Raw genomic sequence first — 19,044 nt, 5'->3', positions numbered from 1 at the left:
AGTTGAATATGAAAAAACAGACCGTTTTCCCAAAAATACCTTAATATGTTTCAGAAAGTGGAGTCCCCAAATTTTGGTTCCGTGATTGAAAAATAGTAGATAAAAAAGGCGAAAGCAGGACAATTTCTCAAATTTTATTTGAATGAAAGGCGGAGGGGTTGAATATTATTTTTTCACTACTTCAGAAAGCATTTCGATTTTTTTTTTCAAATCAAAATTTTCATGTTTAGATCCCCTCCCCCCCCTCCCTCCCTCCAATTTATCATCACTTGGCAGAAAATTTTTAGAAATTAAAAATATTAAAATTTCCAAAATAAGGGAGAATAAGTTCAGTATGAAAAAACAAACCATTTTCCCAAAAATACCTCAATATGTTTCAGAAAGTGGAGTCCCCAAATTTTGGTTCCGTGATTAAAAAATAGTAGAAAAGGCGAAAGCAGGACAATTTCTCAAATTTTATTTGAATGAAAGGCGGAGGGGTTGAATATTATTTTTTCACTACTTCAGAAAGCATTTCGATTTTTTTTTTCAAATCAAAATTTTCATGTTTAGATCCCCTCCCCCCCCTCCCTCCCTCCAATTTATCATCACTTGGCAGAAAATTTTTAGAAATTAAAAATATTAAAATTTCCAAAATAAGGGAGAATAAGTTCAGTATGAAAAAACAAACCATTTTCCCAAAAATACCTCAATATGTTTCAGAAAGTGGAGTCCCCAAATTTTGGTTCCGTGATTAAAAAATAGTAGAAAAGGCGAAAGCAGGACAATTTCTCAAATTTTATTTGAATGGAAGGCGGAGGGGTCGAATATTATTTTTTCACTACTTCAGAAATCATTTCGATTTTTTTTTCAAATCAAAATTTTCATGTTTAGATCCCCTCCCCCCTCCCTTCAATTTATCATCACTTGACAGAAAATTTTTATAAATTAATATTTTCAAAAATATAAGTACACGTACCTAGTACCTTGTGGTGCCCGGGTCTTTTATGGTAATTGTGGTGCCCGCGTACATAGAGGATCACATATATACATATGATAAAGGTGTTTTAATGCAGTTTGGATTTTTCATCATAGTTAGTCATAGTGGTGCCCGATACATAAACTTGGTACTACTGGTGCCCGCCTCAAAATTTTTTTTTTCACCTTAGAGTGCATTTCACTCGATTCTGCATCGTTCTATATAAAAAGACCTTGTGGTGCCCGATTTGGGCACCACAAGCCCAAAACCGGGCACCACAATGACTACGTATACTTAAAACGGGCACCACAATGACTAAGTTTAAATCTATATATATAAGGGAAGAATAAAATGAAAAATTCAAAAATTTTGATTTATAATTCAATAAAAAACGAGCCATTTTTCCAAAAATACTTCAATATTTTTACGAAGGGGGAGTTTCAAAATTTTTGTTTTATGATTAAAAAATAAAAGAAGTGAGTAGAAAGTACCATATCAAACAAACAGGACATCATGAAAAAAAAAAAAAAGGTAAAACAGCAGAACTTTCTGAAGGACATTTTCTTTAAATATTTCATCCGTTGGGAATCAAATAAAACAGATACTTAAAACTAAAATTTGTCACTCTCTATCGAGAAATTGTTATGGAATGAAAGTAAAAATGGCTCAGATCATTTCATTTTCTGACTTTAGGGAAGGAGAGTTGAGTTAATAGCGTTTTTATTACTTAGTTTATTCATTAATAGCAACCTCTGGCGTGTATTTTGATCTGTCACATTTGTTCCTGCGAATCAACGGCGACGTCCTCTCAAGTCCTGCCTGGATGATGCGAAGATAACCCAACTAACGTGTCATATGAAAAGTGGCTCATTAATATTTAACACTCTATACAAATTCGCCATTCAACATGAACACCAACAAAAAATCAACATCCACTGAAGAAGTATAAGTATTCATCACTATGCATTTATATTCATGTACCTACTTTTCTACTTGTAGGTACCTATGTAATTTTGTACATACTTATGTATTTCATAATTTTATTCACCGAGGGACAAAAAAAGATACTTACGTAGAGTGAAAAATTTAGTGTGTAGAATAAATTTATCATAAATGTAGAGTTAGATATTAATAGATTAATGATTATTTGTGGACCTATTGTCAACATTAAAACGAATGCCCTCATGTACATAATAGTTTCATATTTTCATGTAGTCTTAAGTGTTCTGATAGAGGTGCGTCGATCAGAATTAAATCTAGTTTTATTGCTCAGATAGCAAAATTTGAAAGAAAAAAAAAACATTAGTTGTTAAGGTCTTATCTAGTATTAAAGAAGTATTACTATAGTTATACATTCTTAGTTAATAGACCATAGAAATTAGGCGAAGTGTTTAGAATAATTGTTTCAAATTGTTTAATCATTATTTTTAATATTTTTTATTATTATTTGTGAACCTAATATTATTACACTACAGCCCACATTTAAGTTAGAAAAGGCTGGTATCACGATTTTGCTACTCTCAAAAACATTGAATTTTTTTTTTTTTTTTTTTGATTTCCAATTGGATTTCAAAACAACCAAAATGTCAATAACAAGAAGCTACCATTTCTGATCAATGTCGTAAAGGAATGACCTACTTGTACTTGTTGGTGTTGGTCATTGGTCAGCTTTTAGTGAGCTGTCTAATGCTTTGATTTTCCCAAATCAGGCACTGGAAGGTTTATTGATGTTGATTAATGCTGGCAAGTGCAGAGGTCTATCCATAAAAAATTTAAAAATTAACACGTATGCTCGTCTGTACCATTCTTACAGGGAAAAGTGGGGGAAGAGGGGCATGGGCAGTACCTCATGCCAAGATCACGTTTGGCAGTATTGTCGTAATGGATAGAACACTGTCTGTCCGAATTTTTGTCCGTTTGAATGTTATCATCTGGATTAAAGGTTGAAGGGGCGTATTACTTACTATCATACCTGAACTGTCTATGCAATATTTTCCATATACCTACGAGTACATTGGTAACATTGTTTGGTATTTATGAGAGTGAGCATAATATAATCGAGTCGAAACACAAATCGATTACATTCCCTCGGTGATAATCTTGTTTTCTGTATCATTTTTTTTTTTTTTTTTTTAATTCTTTATTTAAGGACGTCTTATTAGCATCTAGACCTTTCAACTTCCACAATTTGTTTACATTATTTTATTCTTCATTATTTTATTAAGTTATGTTTAATTGTAAGTATCGGTTTGAACTTAATTGTCGAAGTACAACTTATAAATACATACAACTTCTAGTTATAAGAAAATTTGTGTTATTTATTGAAGTTTATTATGTAAGAAACTATCCTTTCTGTCACATCTGAGCTTAAGTTTTAAAGGGGAAAAATAATTTTCTCACATAAAAAGCATTGTTTTCATGCCTTTTGATATGCAAATTTACAAGAGCTTTTATCTTCACTTGGACCATGTTCTTTTTCCTTTAATTAAAATTAACATCCTAAAAAAAATCTGTCAAATTATAAAATCATAAAAACCAAAAAAAAAACTCTTTTTTTAAAAAACATATGGTTTTTAGTTCTCTTAAAATACAAAGGAGGAGTATCGATAAGGCCATTTTTTGGCCCCAGACAGTTATCGACTGAACCACTCCTAAATTGTTGTAATAAATGCCCCAAATACGAATCCGTGGTTAGTTGACCCAAAATGACCATGTTTTGGGCTCCAGGGGTTCCCAAAGTTGCGAATAAAAAAAGAATTTTTGGAACCACTGAGTATTATTTTCAAAAACTTTTTTAGCGTCAAAATATCTGCTTGAACTCCTTAAACATGATACGGGGCAATTTTTCCATTTTCGACCCTCGAGGGCAGAAATTGGGGGGTTTCAATTTTTGGAAAATTTTGGAACCACCATTTTAAACCCACCTCTTTAAACCCCGCTAAAAAGCTTTTTACTGTTCATTAGTATTTGAAAGACCTCCATCATACCAAATTTTCAGCTCAATAAAAATTTTCGCTGGTACTCAAAAATCCAATTTTCTAATTTTTCGTAATTTCGATATTTTGGGAACCCCTGGATAGCTGGAAACCTGCGATTTGCGCCAAACGTAACGTTTTGAGGTATATATTCAATTAACTAGATGAAAAAGTTTAATTAAGCTCCGTGTACATTTGTAATTTTGAACCCTTTTTTCAGAGCCCTCCATTTTAGGAACCCCTGAAGAAGGCGATTATGCATATTTTTTCAAATAAATTGAAGAATTTACATTTGGAACACACCAGCAAGAGCTCGAGAAATTTTCACTCGATTTTACCAGTAACTTTCAAAATTGAGCTTTTTTGGGCCAAATTCTGAGATTTTACTCTTTGAAAAAACGTTAGAATCACATTTTCATGATTTCGACGAAGTAAAATCTCAGAATTTGGCCCAAAAAAGCTCAATTTTGAAAGTTACTGGTAAAATTGAGTGAAAAATCATCGAGCTCTTGCTGGTGTGTTCCAAATGTAAATTCTTCAATTTATTTGAAAAAATATGCATAATCGCATTTTTCAGGGGTGCCCAAAGTGAGGGGCTCTAAAAAAAAGGTTCAAAATTACGAATATACAGGGAGCTTGATTAAACTTTTTCACCTAGGTAATTGAATATATGCCTCAAAACGTTACGTTTGGCGCAAATCGCAGGTTTCCAGCTATCCAGGGGTTTCCAAAAAATCCAAATTACGAAAAATTGGAAAATTGGATTTTTGAGTACCAGCGAAAATTTTTATTGAGTTGAAAATTTGGTAGAATGGAGGTCTTTCAGATACTAATAAACTGTAAAAAGCTTTTTAGCGGGGTTCAAAGGGGTAGGTCCAAAGTGGTGGTTCCAAAATTTTCAAAAAATTGAAACCTCCCAATTTTTGCCCCCGAGGGTCGAAAGTAAGAAAATCACCTCGCATAACGTATATTTGGTTCAAACATATATTTTATGCTAAAAAAGTTTTTGAAAATAATACTCAGTGGTTCCAAAAATTATTTTTTTATTCGCAACAATTTAAGAGTGGTTCAGTCGACAACTGTCTGGGGCCAAAAAATGGCCTTATCGATACTCCTCCTTTTCAAAAGTTTTTGGACTCGCTTCGCTCGGACATGTCTATGTTCTCTTTTTTTTTCAAATTCGACTTCCTAAAAAAACATCGTTTTGAGATCTCTTGAAATCAAATTTTAGAAAACTTTCGCTCCTGCTTCGTTCGGGCCAATTTGTTTCTTCTTTTAAAATTTTAAAATGAAAAAATTTATATTTGAGGCCCCAAAAATCCGCAGCAGAAAATGAAATTTTTTTATAAATCATATGAATACTATATCAATCGGCAGATTTTCAGGTCGATCACCTCTCTCCCTCTATAATATTTTTTTTTTCAAGAAATGGGGCCAAATTACGAGTCGAGTATATTTGCCCAGGGCTTCCATTGATTCTCAACGGTCCTGATTTCAACCTATTTTGATCGGTTGCATTGCACCTCATCAAAAATCCCAGTTTGTGATGAAAATTTTTCAAAAATGAAAACTTGGTGGAATTTTGGATTTTTTGTCGAAATTTTGATCCATTTTGGTAGGTTGCATCATATCTTAATCAAAAAGTCTCTTGAAAATCACGACTCTATTTCGGGTTCGAAATTCTTCAAAAGTGGTCAAAGAAAGTTTTGATTTAAATTTTTGATTTTTTTTCAAAATTTTATCCCATATTGATTGGTTGCGTGGCAATTTTTCGAAAATCCCAACAGATCATGATTCAAATTTCAGTTTACAAGGGAACCTCTTGCTTGAGGTGTAATTCTCCGATTTGCGCGGGACCGCGATTTTTGGAAAGAGCATAGTCTAAAACCCCCCAAAACCAAATTTTTTGCTGCCCAAGTTTATTTTTCGATTTTTGGCGAATTTTTGAAAATTCAAAATTGACTGTTTTTGGCGATTTATGATTTTTTTTAAAAAGTATGTACTTGATCAATAAAAATGGTCAAAATAAGTCCCAAAACCAATATTAATTACCCAAATCCAAAGTTTACCATTTCCAGCCATTCTGGAGCCTCCAGCGCGATTTTTCAATTTCTCCAGAATTTTGAATTTGCTCTAGAAGGTGTGAATATGCAGTTGGGCACAGCTAAAAATCGAGTTGTGTATTATACTCGACCTGTTTAACGATTTTATCTACGTTTGAGCCGATTTTGAGAGTGACACCTCAAGAGTGGTTTTTTGACCAGTTTTTTTTCAAAATTAAAAAATCAAAAAAATCAAAAGATGACCGTTTGTGAGGAAATTTTTGAAATTTGCGCGAATCACTGTATTTTGTCCGTAACTAACCCCACCCCCCCCCAATCAAAATTTTACAATTTCCAGTCATTCTGGAGCATCCAGCGCGATTTTCAATTTATCCAGGAATTTGAATTTGCTCCAGAAGGCGTGAATATGAAGTTGGGCAGCTAAAAATCGAGTTGTATACTACACTCGACCTGTTTAACGAGTTTATCCACATTTGAGCCAATTTTGAGAGTGACACCTCAAAAGTGGTTTTTTGAGGTGCATTCTCGCTCCAAAACGGCTGGAAATGGTAGAATTTGCGTTGCGGGGGTTAGTTCTTGAAGAAATATGTGCAGCGATTCGCACAAATTTCAAAAATTTTCGCACAAACGGTTATCTTTTGATTTTTTTGATTTTTATCTAATATTGAAAAAAAGCTGGTCAAAAAACCACTCTTGAGGTGTCACTCCCAAAATCGGCTCAAATGTAGATACACTCGTTAAACAGGTCAGGTATAATACACAACTCGATTTTTAGCTGCCCAACTTCATATTCACGCCTTCTGGAGCAAATTCAAAATTCTGGAGAAATTGAAAAATCACGCTGGAGGCTCCAAAATGGCTGAAAATTGTGAAATTTGGATTTGGGGTGGGTTAGTTTTGGACAAAATACAGCGATTCGCGTGATTTCCAAAAATTTCCACACAAACGGAAAACTTTTGATTTTTTGTTTTTTTTAATTTTGAAAAAAGCTGGTCAAAAAACCACTCTTGAGGCGTCACTCTCAAAATCGGCTCACATATGGATAAACTCGTTAAACAGGTCGAGTGTAATTTACAACTCGATTTTTAGCTGCCCAACTTCATATTCACGCCTTCTGGAGCAAATTCAAAATTCTGGAGAAATTGAAAAATTGCGCTGGAGGCTCCAGAATGGCTGGGAATGGTAAAATTTGGATTTGGGTAATTAATATTGGTTTTGGGACTTATTTTGACCATTTTTACAGATCAGGTACGAACTTTTAAAAAAAAGCATAAATCCCCAAAAACAGTCAATTTTGAATTTTCAAAAATTCGCCAAAAATCGAAAAATGAACTTGGGCAGCTGAATACTTGGTTTTGGGGGTTTTAGACTATGCTCTTTCCAAAAATCGCGGTCTCGTTCAAATCGGAGTGTGACACCTCATGAGGTTCCCTTGTTAGTTTAAACTCTTCAAAGACTGTTAACTGAGGTGAAAATGGACGCTTTTTGATGATTAAAAAAAAAATTCTCCAGAACTTATAGGTATTTAAATTATCAAGCTAATTTTTTTCACGGAGTTCTACACTCTTTAGCTATAAAAGGACTTCCTCCAAGAAAATCGCACCCTCCCCCAGTACCATAACTTCCATAAATTTCATTAGTGGGCAAGGTTGGAGTAGTCATTTTGGGGTGAAAATGGTCGCCCTTGGATTTTTTGTTTTGAATTCATTCAATATTTTTGAAAGGTAAGTGCGTTAAATTATTATACACGTATAGAGCGATGTGTTAGCTACAATTTCTTTTTTAATGATCGAAATAGGTTCATAAATAGGGCTTCTGCGATTTTTTTTCTATCTGAAAACAGATCGTCAACTTTGTCAAAAAATACATAAATACATATTTGTATTTGATTTTTTTGCAAAAATTCAACTCATTTTGATAGGTCGAATGTCACTTTTTTCAAAAACTTTGAAAGTGCTCGTATTAACCAATTTTAAGCTCAATATTCTACAAAAATTCCAAAAAAAATTGATAGAAATATTTGATTTTTTGTCAAAATTTTGGCACATTTTGAGAAGTCTCGAAAATTTTAAAAATCATAACCCAATTTTTATTTCGAAATCTTTCAAACTAAAATTTGAGCCCAAAGCTTTTTCAGTTTAACATTTTTAATACTCAACCATGTAGATGTTTGTAAAATGAAATAATGAAATTAAAATGTTAAACATTTTTCAAAAAACTATTTTAAAATGATTCCTCGTCGAACCGTCATAAATTGAAATTTTACAACCATACTCGCGAGAAATGAAGAAAAAACGCCACGATTGGATCCTCGTTTTTGGTGTCAGTATAATAAAGTCTTAAGTTACCGAACATCCAAATATAAAATACGATGTCTCGCCGTCAAGCTACAACGTAGAATGTAGATATAGTAATTTAAAGTATACAAATACACAACGCTTTCAATTTTTTATCACCGAGAGAATACACGAAGAAGTATAAAACGAATCAACAGCAACAGTGCACCAGCGAGTACTCGTATTTACCACGCTTATTCTACGATGCTGAAGTTGACTGCACCGCAATCGTTTTGTGATTTATGACCGTACTATGTTTCCATATCATACTACTATACTCGGTATTATTTATTATGTAAGAAAATAAACGTTAATTTGTCTCACAGTACACGTGTAATTCTCTCTTTAGAGATGTGGAACATGTAACGAGATATCGCACATGATGCACTCGTATAAATAGATACGAGTGTTTCGCAGCATTTCACTTGAAATAGTACCCGTTTGAATGAATTTTTCAAAGTCTGCTCGAGCGTTAATAAATTGAAGCCATTTTAACGTCGCAGTTCGACTGAATACGAGCAAAACTTTCTCAGATAGGATGGTCTTCTGCTCTGCTGCTGTGGTATGGTCTGCAGTCACGAGAAATGGTGATCGCGTGACCCCCTCAAATATCGTCGACGCGCTTTTTTTTTCTCGATTAATTACGTAATAAAGCCGGTGTCATAAACGTAACTCAGCGTTGCACGAAAGATACTTATACCATAAAAATTGAAAACTCAATCTATCTCTTGTTACATCTGAGACCAAAGTATGAAGTATGAACTATGAAGATGGCTAAACATGCGGAGAATGGAGTAGAATAGAGGAGAGAGGGGGTGGTACGCCAGCATGTCTGTGACAGCATCGAAATTACGTAGACGTACTCGTATTTTTGTCCTAGTTGAAAAATACCTACGAGTAATTCGTGTAGGTGAAGGTACGTTCCATGTAGATGTATATTTAATGTACCAAAACGTATTCAAATAAATGCATATGCAACTTGTCAGAGCTTTTCACGTTTAATCGAATGTACAACATCAAATTTACTGTACTCTTTGAATTGCATGTACCTACGTGTACATCAAATCACGTTAGCATTGATTTTGAGTAGTTGTTATAGCATTATGTCAGGCTAAAATTAAATTTCCACTCCTTTTTGCAAATTAAATAACGTTTACGTGCGGATGCGGAGGTGGCTGTTTTATATTTTTATCTGTTCGTCGTCATTATTCGCGTTCGTTCGGTATGAAAATTGTTTCCACGTGATTGTGAGTTTTTTCAATCATATTTTTGTACTTATTGTTTTGAGTGAGGGAGATTTCGACCGATAGGGAGCTTCCCTACTACGTGTATAGTTTGCCTTCTAGATTCAGCAGTGTTTTTCATTAGTCTTTGATGATTCGTTATTCATTTTCCGGTAACTTGGATACATTATAGGTACTTAATTATAAGGCAAAAAATGTAGATATATTAAAGTGGATCGTGAAAGAAAAATTTAGCAGGATTTTGACCAAATTCAGCAAAGACATTTATATTGAGCTAGAAAGTGGCGTCAATTTTTTGTTCAATGCTGCCAATTTCAAAAAATTGAGAAAAATTGCCAAGAACTTACTAAGTTTTTTCGATTTTTCTGACGAAAGTTGTCAATAACGACACAAAAATTGGCATCACTGCGTTTCAAAATACATACCTACATATTTTTTCAGTTTCAGAACTAACATCTTTTCATTAATGCACATTTGATGGTTTTATTTTGGAAAAGGGCCTTACAGACCCAAAGCCTTTTTCTGTTCGAATTCCTCATTTTCGTTTGAAAATCGAGTGGGACTACTAGTGGTGTTTGACAAATTCTTTAGAAGGGCTTTATGGACCTGATGCCTTTTTTTAAAAACAAATCCTTCTGTTTTACTGAAAATTTAGTGTTGTGAATAAAAATATTTTTGAAAAAAATTCATTCAATGAAGAATTTATTGAAACAAGACCTCCAACTCACTTTTCAAACGAATTTCTGAAATTCAAGTTCACTTGAAAATTGAATAAGTAGGTATTTCGTAGGTTTGAAATTTTTTTGGAAACAAAACATTCATTGATGGATTTTGTAGTGAAAATCCTTACGCTTCCATCAATGAAACCTCTGGAAAAGTTGGCCTTCGATTTACAGCAACGGCTGAACCCATTTTGATCAAATTTGAAAGTTCACAACTAAGCTACTAGCCGGACATTTCGCCATCATCATCAAGTTCCAAAAGTTCAAAGCTTCCAAGTTTATCGAGCGACAAAATTTTTTTTAAACATTTTTTAAAACTCATTACCTAGAAAATTGCTAAACCGATTTTGATGAAACTTGAAACCTCACTAGGCTTGCAAGATTCCTACAAAGTACTAATACGACCCTCAATTTTTGGTGAATCATTCACGAACGAATTGATCAATTTTTTGAAAGAACCATTTGCCAACGTATCGATCAATTCTTCAATTTATGAGAATTAATTCGTTCGCGAATGATTGACTTATACGAATCAATTCGTTCGCGAATGATTCACTAAAAATTATTCAATTCGTTTGTGAATGATTCACCAAAAATTGAGTAAATGAATCGATTCGTTCGCGAACGGGTCACTTATACGAAAAAATTTTTTCGCGAATGATTCACTAAAAATTATTCAATTCGTTCGTGAATGATTAACCTAAAATTGAGTAAGAGAATCGATTCGTTTGCAAATGAGTCACTTATACGAATCGATTCGTTCGCGAATGATTCACTAAAAATTATTCAATTCGTTTGTGAATGATTCGCCAAAAATTGAGTAAATGAGTCGATTCGTTCGCGAACGAGTCACTTATACGAACAAATTTGTTCGCGAATGATTCACTAAAAATTATTCAATTCGTTCGTGAATGATTCACCTAAAATTGAGTAAATGAATCGATTCGTTCGCAAACGAGTCACTTATACGAATCAATTCGTTCGCGAATGATTCATCAAAAATTGAGTAAATGAATCGATTTGTTCGCGAACGAGTCACTTATACAAATCAATTCGTTCTCGAATGATTCACAAAAAATTATTCAATTCGTTCTTGAATGATTCACCTAAAATTGAGTAAATGAATCGATTCATTCGCGAACGAGTCACTTAAACGAACCAATTTGTTCGCGAATGATTCACTAAAATTTATTCAATTCGTTCTTGAATGATTCACCTAAAATTGAGTTAACGAATCGATTCGTTCGCGAACGAGTCACTTATACGAATCAATTCGTTCGTGAATGATTCATCAAAAATTGAGTAAATGAATCGATTCGTTCGCGAACGAGTCACTTATACTAATCAATTTGTTCACGAATGATTCATCAAAAATTGAGTAGATGAATCGATTCGTTCGCGAACGAGTCACTCAAACGAATAGATTCGTTCGCGAACGAGTCACTCAAACGAATCGATTCGTTCGCGAACGAGTCACTCAAACGAATCAATTCGTTCACGAATGATTCTTCAAAAATTGAGTAAATGAATCGATTCGTTCGCGAATGATTCAGTAACTATTGATAAACTCGTTCGCGAATGATTCACCTAGAAATCAATCAGTTTGTTGAATCGCCAATCGGTTTTGAATGGCTCGATTCGATTCGATTTGATTCACTTCGCTAACCGAATCAATCGTAAATTAGTTGATCCGTTTGCGAATGATTCGCCAAGAAATCAATCAATTTTTTTAATCGTCAATCGTTCGTAAATGATTCGATTCGATTGTAAACAGATTGCTGTACAAATATTTCAAAAAAAGAGAATCAATTCGTTCGTAAAAGATTTTTGTTTTAAGACAAGTCCGTCTTCTCACGCTAAATGCGTGAGGTTTTTTTTTTTAAATCAATTTATTTGGTAAAAAAAATTAGAAAAATTAATTCTGGAACTCATAAACTTCCTCTAACAAAACTTCACGATTTGCGGTCCTTTTGGAACCTCCAGTGCGATTTTTGATTTCTCCAGATTTTTAAAAATTCTCGTCCAAGACGATAGAAATCAATTTGAGCTGCTGAAAATCGAATTTCGGCATATTATCAATCTGTTTAAACGGTTTATCCAAATTTCAGCCATTTTTCAGATCTGAAACAGCGGAAATTCATGGAAATGCAGAGGTGCCAATTTTTTGGTCATTATAACGAATTTTAATAAATCGAAAAAATAGTCGCAAACACTTTATCAAATTTTTTCGTTTTTTTTTTAAATTTGTAATAATGGCTGAAAAATTGGCACCACTGCGTTCCAAAATATTTCCTCAGTTTCAGAAATGATTTCTTTCGATGTTTTGGAAGAAAAAATTTTCAAAAAACGAATTTACACAAAGGCAACAATCTAAGTCTCGATTTCCAATGTTTAGAATTTATTTTTTGGCAATTTTCATAAAATTTAATTTTTTTTGTCGTATTTTTCCATTAGATTTTCCAGTTGTAATAGTTTCTCTTGCAGTTTGAGCCTATTTTTATCAAATTTCATCAATTTTTAGACGTTTCATCAATTTTATTCCTTTTTTTAAAAATTATTTTCGTCATTTTATGATTTTTAACACTTTTACACGCTGTTTTTGCACAGTTTCATTCGAATTTTATCATTTTTTGGTAGCATTTCACATCAGTTTTATCATGATTCAAAAACGACCCCCTTGTGTCTCACAAACAAACCAATGTAAGAAAGTGTGACAAAATAAGTGGAGCTATTTTTGCAATAGGTTCCAATAATTGAGAGGAAATTTTAATACTTTTTTCATATTTTATTTTCGAGTCAATGAATCCCTTAAAATTGGCTTCGTAAGGCTCTAATTATTTTCCAAAATTCAATTTTTCAAACGTATTTTGAGTTTTTGGATCAAAGAAATCAGTCAAAATAACTGATAAACAAATTTTTTCAAGTAGAAATGTTTCCATTTTTCAAGAACACTAAAAAGGATAAATGGAGAATTCCAAAGTGTCGCCAAAAAAAAGAACTTTTTACAATTCTGGTGAGAAATCGAGATCTTTTGGAAATTATGGCTAAAAACAGGACTTTTGAAGAAAAAAAAATTCGATAGTTCAGGGTAAAGCTTCTCCATTTTTACAGAGATTTCAAAACAATTTTCAAAAAAAAAAAAAAAAAAATCGAAATTGAGGAAGAAAAATAAGATGAATGAAGAATTCAAAAATTTGGTATTAAAACATGAAAAAAATGCAAGATTTTTGGTGTTTTGGTAATTTTGGCCAGAAAAAATGGAGTCAATTCAAGCTTATTTTTTTGGAATTTTGGTTTTTTCGTAAACTGCTTCATAGATTTCTAGTACGATAAATTCTCGAAAAATTAACCAAACGTGGCAAATCCGACAGATAATTGACATTGTTGGTAAATATTTTGTGACTTGGTAAATAATCTTAGACTCTCCCCCCCTCCTCTCTTCAATTAATCCCACCTCCTCCATGAATCTCAGTAGCCATTAATTATCCACATCCCTGAACAAAAGCTTATTATAGTACTCGCCAGCCACATCGTGAAGTAAATAGGTACCTACATATTTCAAACAATACAAAACTACAGCTATTCCAGACGAAGAAGAAAAGATATCTACTGGCGCAATTATAAAGAGATGATAATTATTACACCGAACGACAACGAGTAGGTAAGGGGGGATGGAAAGAAAACACATCCAATCCACGAGTCAGGGAAACTTGAATATCAAAGCACTAAGCACTGTGCAGTGGCATGGTTTATGGTATTTCAACACGTTTAAAATATCAAAGAAACGAATAGGACGGTATACCGATGCGACGATGATACGATACACTCGACGAAATAGGTATCCATCCGCGTGCGCTTTAATTAGGTGTAAAAAAAAGAAATACTCTAGAGACTTTAATTATCTTGGTATATCCATTGAAAATAATATTATGAAAAAGAAGCAGTATGAAAAAAGAAAATCTTACCGAGCTAATCCATTTAGACGATACCAAAACTGCTACGTGTATTAATTAGGAAAGAAAAAAATATATAAAACCAGAAGGATACCTCTGGAAAGTAATTTGTCATTCGAAAAATTACTTCGGAAATGAGGCAAATTAGAAAATTAAGATATCTGCGGAATAAGTTACTATTTATCGAGATTTTAATTTAATGGACGAATAGGTAACTAGTTAGTAAAAGATGAAATGAAACGAAACGAAATTCGATATAAATAATATACAGCGAAGTTGTACAAATTTCCTCATTTCGTTTTGAAAAAAAAAACGACGTGAAAAAAAAAGAAAGGGAACAAAAGCTGAAAAAAAAAGTTAGATAAAAGTTTTCAAATTTGTCTATAACTTATTGAAGTAAGCACACGATATTGTCGCAGTGTAACGTAGATTACATACAAACGAGGTACCTATAGTACTACGGTTCGAGCTGTGTGTGAAATTCATCGATCAAGCGAAAAATATTGTCATTAATTTTCCATCCGTCGTGTGATGCGGCCATAATCCATCATTTTGTACTTTTCCCATTTTCCTGTCAAAATTCGAAAAAGAATTATACTATTTCGGGCGACCTCCGAACACACCGACGTACAAACGTACGTACGTAATGCAATACGAGTACGTGCGAAATCTTCCCCCTTATCGAATCCATTTTGCTTTTTATTGAATATTTTATGAATTAATTAAGCGAAAGTACTGTAGAGACGCGTTTGGAATTTTTCCAGCTGAAATATTGGTTACATTGATGGCTAAAATATCAACTGGAAAAACTCTGAGAGAATTTATTAGGTATCTAAAAATACACAAAAATTGTAAAACTTGAAACAACCAGACGTTTACATGTAGGTATAAATTTTAAAAATGAACAATTCAAATAAAATACAAGTACTGAAAATTTTCCATTCAAGGTACATTATCAATTTATCAAGTACAAACAAGGTGTCTAGGCCGCAAAATAAACACATTACGTACCTCTACCGATCTACTTATTAATCAAAATGAAGCAGCAAGTACATAGGTACTCGACATTTTGCACCAGAAGCAACTAATTACAAATAATGTTTCGCCAAATAAGATGAGAAAAATTTACATGGCCTTTTTAATACAATTCTAACTGGCAATTATAAACACCCACAACCGAAAAAAAAAAAAAAAATGCAGATATTAAAAAGTAAGCCTGTTTAACCCTCTGAAATAGAAATTTTCGAAAGCGTCTGCTCTTGCTTCTTTCGGACTAATTTTAATACTATTAAAAAATAATTGTTTAGAACACTTCAGAAATGCCTTATAGGTAAATTCTCACTGAAATCAATACATTTTCTAAAAGTTTTACATGCCAGAAATCTATTGCAAATTCGACTTTGTAAAGGGAGGAATTGCGCCATTTTCTGTCATCTAGATGGCAGAAAATTCATTCTCTTTCTATCTGCAATTTGTGATAGTTCACTTCATTTATGTAACAACGCTATCTGGCGGATTAGTTCTCGTTACTACGAGTTATTCGTTATCTGAGCCGATAGTCAGTCACAGGGCTGTAAGGTAATTTATGTTGGTAAATTACGGCGGTATTTTACCGTATTTTACGGTATTTTACCAAAAGTTTATTACCGTATTTTACCATAATTTACCAAAAAGCCAAATTAACACTTTTTTCCATCTTTCTTTCATAAATTTCCAAATTTCCATGGAAATTTATGATTTGAAAGTAACCAAAAATTTTCCCCATAAATTTCCAAAAAATGTCCATGGAAAATTTTCTATAATCTTTAATAACACCTAAAACAGATGGAAATTTACTTCAGAGGCAGGTCAGAAGTTCAGAATTTCGAAGTCAAACTACAAAAAATAATTCTTCATATCCAAATTAGTAAAATACCATAAATACCGTAAAATACCGTATTTTACCACCGTATTTTACCAGCGAATAAATTACAGTAATTTAATTTAACAGCCCTGGTCAATCATCCATGGACTCACCATGTGTATACATGGGTACTTGATGATGAAAGATAGGTAAATGTACATACAGGGTGCCCAGAAATATTGAGTACCCCTAAAAAAGTTTTCTGCTAAAATACTTTGGTTGGTCACAGTGAATGATAATAATGATAGCACATGATTGGTTGTTGGACTGGAGAGATAACGTTCCACCAATCATATGCATCTATTTCACATTGCCAAACTATATTTTTAATGAAAAACTTTCTTAGGGGTACTCAATATTTCTGGGCACCCTGTATAGCGTCCTATCTAATGTAAGTCGAAGTATGGAGCCTGACACTTTCATTCAAGAATATCGACATGCCAACTACCAAAGATATCTTGAGAGCCTATCACCCAACAATTCTTCTTTATGGAATCATACTATAAGTCTTCTTAACAAACCAACCATATTACCTCCACTAACTCATAATAACAAATTGGCAACTACAAGCCATGAAAAATGTGAATTATTAGCTGATTTTCACGAAGATATTTTCTGCAATAGAAATACAGACACTCTTGATATTTTGACTGAACATAGCAATCAGTGTCTTCTCAAAATGCTTTGTCAAACCTCGGTTGAAGAAATTCACTATATTATCAAAAAAAATCAAAATCTGGAAATCACCAGGCTTGGATAACATCAGTAACATTATGCTTAAAAACCTTCCAACAAATATCCTAACGAGCTTCAAAACACTTTTCAACTCTTGCCTTCAAATTGGTTACTTTCCTAATGCCTAGAAAATTGCCAAAGTAATATTGTGCTATCCAAAAAAGAATCTCCTTCTTTGTCTCCTAATGATTATAGACTTATCAGTCTTCTCTCTTCTCTATCCAAAATCCTTGAAAAAATTATTTGTAAACATCTTTTGGACATTCTGAAAAAGGAACAGATTTTGTCATCTTTTCAGTATGGTTTTTGTAATAAAACGAGCACAGTTTATCAGTTGCATCGAATCGTACAACTTATTAACAATGGCTATGAAAAGAAGCAATTCACAACTGCAGCTTTTATAGACATCAAAAAGGCCTTTGACTCCGTATGGCATCACAGTTTAATTCACAAATTAGTTATGTATAATTGAAACACCCACCTTTCTATGTAAAATCATTTCTTCCTTCCTTCAAAATAGGAAATTTTATGTTCAAATCAACGATGAATGCTCTTTGCTTCGAGGAATCAGCCAAGGTGTACCACAAGGCGCTGTATTGAGTCCAACATTGTTCATCTTACATATACTGCTATGATATTCCTGAACCAGCTGATAATGAAATAGCAATGTTTGCTGATGATACGTGTTTATTCAGCCAAAATAATGATCTTCTAGTTGCTTGTAATCAACTTCAAGCTGGTATCAATGAATTGGAACCATGGTTTGAACGCTGGAAACTTGAGTGAAATCCTCTTAAAAGTGAAACAAAAATCTTCACACGTTGCAAAATCTCACCAACTCCAGAAATCTTAATCAATAACACTGTGGTACCATGGCAAGCTTGTGCGTGTAATTAAAAAATCTTTTGTGCAATTATCAACATTACACACCAAGTACCGTGGGACTACCAGTTTAGCCGAGCTAACAGATAATGCACGCCATCTGTTAGCAGAATCAAAAAGCTGAAACTGGTTCAAGCGTCTATAGAGGTCAACACTGAGGAGCTCAGGGTCTCTAAACTACCTGGCTAGCTCCAAGGTGCTTGTGTAGATGTCACTAGAAAGCAACGGGAAACTACTAGTGGAAGCTCGAAACAACGTCGATTCCCTAGAATAATCGCAGTGGCAATAGGCATACGCCTCACCCTGTTAGGGTACCACAAAAATGTGATTTCCAATGTCCTGTAAAGGATAAGGAACCACGAAGACGACAACCATGGAATACATCAGCAGTTAAATATCTCAGCATACACTTGGACCAGAAACTATCTCTCAAAAACCATATTGTTCTCAAATCACGTGATGCCTACCTCAAACTACGTAAATTTTACCCCTTACTGAATCATCATTCCAGATTGTCTACATCTACTTCTTTACAAAAGTCTCATCCATAGCTCATTCACATATGCAGCGCCGATATGGATAACAGCTTCAAAAACTAACAAACATATGCTACAAATTATACAAAACAAAGTTCTGCAAATCATTACAAATGCACCATGGTTCCCCCGAAACAATCAGTTACATAATGAACTGCAAATAGAATCAATCAACACCTTCTCTGAAAGACTTACTGAAAAATACTTATTCACGCTGGAATCTCTTGATGACTTCGAATTCCTACTAAGCACAAATCTAATGAATCGTCTTAAAACACATAAAAATCCTCAAGATCTTTTTTGATGCAATAAAACAATAATTCTTTCAAATCATAATATTCGTAGGTTTTTATAAAAAAAATTTTTGCCTCCTTCCTTAAGTATCGCGTTATTGAATAAAAATTGATCACTTCGTGTATAGCATGTTTAGGCGCTGAGCTGAATAAATACATATTTCTTCTTCTTCTTCTTCTTCTTCTTCCATTAGCTAACATTAACTGCCAAGGGAAGTGATCTGTTTACTTAATAAATGCAGGTACAAGATGTCAGGATGACTCAGGCGAATTGTATACGTTTTGTCTTCATTTAAATCTCTATCTAGAGTCTTGGATAATGGACCTACCCTATCGGTTATACAATACATGCCCTTCCTCCCTGGGTGGTATTTTAATATGTACAACTGAATCGGTGAGAACAGAAAGGGACCATCACAACTTGGGAAAAAAAATTTTCACGGA

This window comes from Planococcus citri, chromosome 2 (genome assembly GCF_950023065.1).
Source record: "Planococcus citri chromosome 2, ihPlaCitr1.1, whole genome shotgun sequence".
Classification (NCBI taxonomy): domain Eukaryota; kingdom Metazoa; phylum Arthropoda; class Insecta; order Hemiptera; family Pseudococcidae; genus Planococcus; species Planococcus citri.
This window is presented reverse-complemented; position numbering follows the sequence as displayed.